Genomic DNA, 4,705 nt, shown 5'->3' with positions numbered 1-4,705 from the left:
GGTTCCATGGTCCATGCTACACAGTTCTTAATGTCATGGAACTGTGCAATAAAGTTGATTATTTTTTCAAGCAGCCGAAGATCCACAAGGTCCAAATCCAGAACAGGAGGCTGAAGCGCAGGCCACGAAGGGCGTGTGTTCACACCAGAGCAGGGGCAGGCTCTGCGGTAAACCTCCGCTCGCGAGGCGGCTTTCATGTTCACACATTTTCGTACTGGTGAGGAAACCGCGGCCTTGAACATGGTAGGCAAGCAGTCCACCCTGAGCCCCGCCCCCAGCTGCTTTTACTTTTTCTTTTAAGACAGGATCTCCCCAAGTCGCCCAGGCTGGCCTGGGGCCACACCTCTGCACTCAGCACCGGATAGCCCACAGGTGCCTGGGCCTGTGAAGCCAGGAGTCTGAAGCAGAGCTGCGGGCCTCAGAACAGGAGGCAGGCATCAGGCGGCTCTGAAAGGAGCGCGCAGCCTGCACTGCAGACCCGGCCAGGTCTGCAGGAGGCCACGAGGGACAGGGCCCTTTTCCTGCCCTGGTTCCTTTACATCCCCAGGTGCTTGTCATTTTCAATGTATTACTGTTCGTAACACCCAGAAAGAGCGCCCAACTAGAAACTCTTAGGGAAGGTCGGGGAATGTGGTCGGTGAGCTAATGTCCTAATCCAGAGAGTTGGTGAAGGGTAGCTCAGTGGCACAGAGTTTGCTTAGCAGGTTCAAGGAGTTCTTTCCTGTGTAAAGTAAAAATACAGACAAACCCTATAATATAAAATGGACAAATGGGGAGGCTGAGGCAGGAGGATCATTGCGAGTTCGAGACCAGCCTGGGCTACAAAGCCAGCTTGAACTGCACAGCAAGACCCTGTCTCAAAAAGAGCAAAAAAAAAAAAAAAAAAGGAACAAGTGACACAATTCACGAAGAAATCTATATGGTTAGTGAACATGCAAAATGTTTAATTTTGGGCCGGGGATATAGCTCAGTGGCACAAGTGCCTGCCTGGCAAGCACAAGGTCCTGAGTTTGATTCCTAGTACCAAAAAAAAGTTTAATTTCACTTCAATTAACTTTTTTTTTTTTAGCTTATTGATTTGACAATGCCAGAGTTGTGTGGTGGAAAAACAGCCATTCTCGGCCTAACCAGTAGGCCGAGCAAGACGCAGGTGCTGCTTCTGGTGTGTTCACCTTCTCCTTCCCACCAAGGAGGATGCTGCTGGCCAAGGAATGGTGGTGCACACCTGTCATCCAGGTGGTGGGGATGATGGTAAATTTGAGGCCAGTTTGAGCAATTTTATGAGGCTCCATCTTACAAGAAAATCATGGCAATCATTCCTTTCCAGTACATAAATAATGTCACTGCCCATCAATATACGGATAGCTTACAGTTTGCTGAACCGCTTTGCTATGAAAGTCGGTTAGATTATGTTCAGGATTTTTTTTTTTTTTTTACTACAAACAATGCTGCAACACACTTATTCTGTCAATGCATTTATATACAAGTACTGTGCATGTACTGGTTATATACTGTCAATGGTGGGCAGATACTGAAGATATATATTCCTGAGATGAAATTGTTAGGTCAAAGAGTATGTGCATTTTATTTATTTATTTAGGTTTCTTTTGAGACAGGGTCTCACTGTGTAGTTCAGTGTGGCTGTGAACTCACACTGTGGTGCAATCCTCCTGCCTTCAGCCTCCCAAGTGCTGGTATTATATACATATACCACCACACCTGGCCTGGTGTATTTTATTTTGTTTGTCTTTCTTCTGGTACTAGGAATCGAACTCACAACCTTGCACTTGCCAGGCAGGCGCTGTGCTGCTGAGCTAAATCCCCAACTCCGGCCTGGTGTATTTTAAAATGGATACAGTAAGTGCCCAATTTACAAACATTTTGGTGGAAAACTTTCACATGCATACTGTGGAAGGTTCACAGGTGTACTGGGTAAGACTTACTTTGTTGGAACGTGAATTCAATTTACAAACCTTCTCTAGAACGCTTCGTAAATCCAGGACTTCTGTATAAGTAATTTATTTTGAAAACCATTGTGCAGATTATATCATAAAGTCAGAATGCATTCAACATCCCATCTCTTTGGCGTCTATGAACTATAGCTCTTCTTTTTCCTTTCCCTTTTTGAAACAGGGTCTTACTGTATTGTCCAGGCTGGCCCTGAACTCCTGGGCTTAAGGAACCCTCCTTCCTCAGTCTCCAGGTTATTAGGACTGGCACACACCTGGCTCTGGTTATTTTTTTATTTTTTTGTCTTTTTGAGACAGAGTCTCACTATGCAGTTCAGGCTGGCCTTGAGCTTACCTTGTAGCCCAGGCTGGTCTTGAACTCGCAACAATCCTCCTGCCTCAGCCTCCCAAGTGCCTGGCTCTGATTATTTCCTCTAACAAACTAATACCTCAGAGTGCCTTTGGGATTATCAAGAAAAGATCTCATTCTTCAGGGTTTTGTCCTCAGTTTCCTTTTTTGTGTGTGACAGGGTCTCACTTCTCGCTATGTAGTTTAGGCTGGCCTTGAAGTCATAGCAATCCTCCTGCCTCAGCCTCCGGAGTGCTGGGCTTACAAATGTGTGCAACTACACCGGGCTCTCAGTTTCCTCTTGGAGGAAGACCGTAGTGAGAAATCCCCATCTCCTGTCCTGCTCTGTCTTGGCCCCAAACTCGGGATCAGCCCTGCTTGGATTTCCTTCCTTTGGGGTGCTGCAGTTTAGCCAGCCGCCCGGGCCAAAACTTCAGTGTATGCTTCTGCTCCCCTCTTTCCTTATCCCCCTGGGCCCAAGAGACTGCCCTTCAGCATCAACATTTTCTGTTTTTTTTTTCCTTATAAACCTTGCCGTTCCCTAGTCCTGCCTTTTAGCCGCTGCAAGAGGTGGCTTCCTACCTGACCTTGGAGGCGAGGCGATCTCTTTCAGAGCTCCTGGGATAGCACTGACCTAACCTTCCCTGAACATCTGGCTCACCATCAAAATTTAAATCCCAATTCAATGCCCTTCTGTAGCCACAGCAGCCGCAAGCTGTTCCCAGCACAGAGACAGCTTCCTGCTTTGGCACATGCCCTCCCCGCACCTGAAGAAGCCTTCCTCCACCCTCTAGATCCTGCCAGCTCCATCCCCAGCCTTCCTCCTTCCCTGTCCATTCCAACTTTTTTTTTTTTTTTTTTGAGACAGGGTCTCACTATGTACCCCAGGCTGGTCTCAAACTTCAGGCAATCCACCTGCCTCAGCCTCCTGAGTGCTGGGAGTACAGCGCGCCTCATCATGCCTGGTCCTAGCCCCCTTTAAAAGTTGAGACAAGATTTCACTGTCACCCAGGCTATGCTCAAACTTGTGATCCTCCTGCCTCAGACTCTGAGTGCGAGAATTAGAAGCTTGTGCCACCACATTAGACCAGAATATTTACTTATGTTTGAGACCCGATCTTAGTTCCCCGGGCTGGCTTCCAACTTCTGGTCTTAAGGGGTCCTCCTGCCTCGACCTCCCATGATAGCTGGGACTAAAAGGGAGTAGCTAGGACTACAGGCCTGATCCACCACGCCTTGCTTCAGAATTTTGTTTTGACTTGAATATCCAGTTCCCCATGTAAATAAGGAAAGCAAAATTCTCCTAGACAAATTTAGGGGCTGAGAGTTGCGCACCAAACACTGATCCCTCTCTTCCTCTCCCAGGTGGCCTTTGTTGAAGGCGACACACCAGGCAACACCCCACCCCAGCATTAAAGCTTTTCGGTCTTGAAATGGAGGAGCAGCGAGGGGAACCTCCCGCGGTTATGAAAATCCTGGGCCACTTCCACTCCTTGAGGTTCTCAGTGTACTGATAACGGAAAATGTGCTAACAGCAGGTTACAAAAACAGAGGCGAGGGGCTGGGGCTTTAGCTCAGCGGCACAACGCCTGCCTGGCAAGCGCGAGGTCGTGAGATCGATTCTCGGTACCGGAAAAAAAAAAAAAAAACCACAAAAACGGAGGCGAATTTGAAATCCTCCCATTCACTGCCTTCTCTTAGTCCTGTGGTCCCCGATCTTCGGCAGGCATCGCCCCAGATCACACCATCCCGGCTCTGCTGCGCCAGGCAAGGTCGCGGTCGCGGGCTCCGGGGCCCAGCGCGACGACTCTGCAGGGCCTGACCTCCCGTCCCTCCACTGAGTCCTCTGCCCTGCGCCCTTGCCGCGCAAGCACCAGACCCGAGGGCGGTGTTCCGGGCACCTGCGGCTCGCAGCCTCAGGCTGAAGCCAGGCTGGGCGCCCAGTGGGCAGCGGGGGGCCGGCGCGCGGGAACGCCAGCCAAGCTCGCCCCGCCCCAGGACGCGCGCGCCCCGAGATCCCGCATCGTGCCCCGCCCCCTTGCCCAACCGGCAGTCACTTCCTGCCTCAATCTCAACCAATCCTCACGCTCCACGAAGAATAGCCCTAGGGGGCGTATGGGAAGGTGAGTAGAGCGATGGCTATGCCGGCCAACCGACTCTCGAAGCTTGCGGGAGGGGGCGGGACTTGGCGCCAGCCCGGGCTACTCAGCAGCGAGGGCGGTCGCAGGGCCGGGCTTGGCGCGGTGGGCTCGCTCTCGCTCTCGAGGCAGCGCTCGCCGAGGCCTCTCGCTCCGCGGCACGTGACTGCCGGCCGCCTCCGCCGCGGTCTGCACTGCAGCGCGGGCCGGGTGTGCGGGTGGAGAAGAGGCGGCCGCCGCGGGTGGCCCCGGAGCTCGAGGTGAGACGG

General features: G+C 51.6%; 1 protein-coding gene across 2 annotated transcripts in view; it reads left to right on the top strand.

Moving 5' to 3' along the window:
* Positions 1 to 4,518: 4,518 nt before the first annotated feature.
* Positions 4,519 to 4,705, top strand: part of Canx (calnexin) — a 43,590-nt gene continuing 43,403 nt past the window's right edge. For both annotated transcript variants that reach the window (XM_005376019.2, XM_005376018.2), the window contains exon 1: positions 4,519 to 4,696. The gene's annotated coding sequence lies outside the window, so the exon portion shown is untranslated. The remainder of the gene's footprint in view (positions 4,697 to 4,705) is intronic.

Source organism: Chinchilla lanigera, unplaced genomic scaffold (genome assembly GCF_000276665.1).
Source record: "Chinchilla lanigera isolate Chin_1 unplaced genomic scaffold, ChiLan1.0 scaffold00007, whole genome shotgun sequence".
In the NCBI taxonomy this organism is placed as follows: Eukaryota; Metazoa; Chordata; class Mammalia; order Rodentia; family Chinchillidae; genus Chinchilla; species Chinchilla lanigera.
Note: the sequence above shows the minus strand (reverse complement) of the source record. Positions and strands in the feature narration are given on the sequence as shown.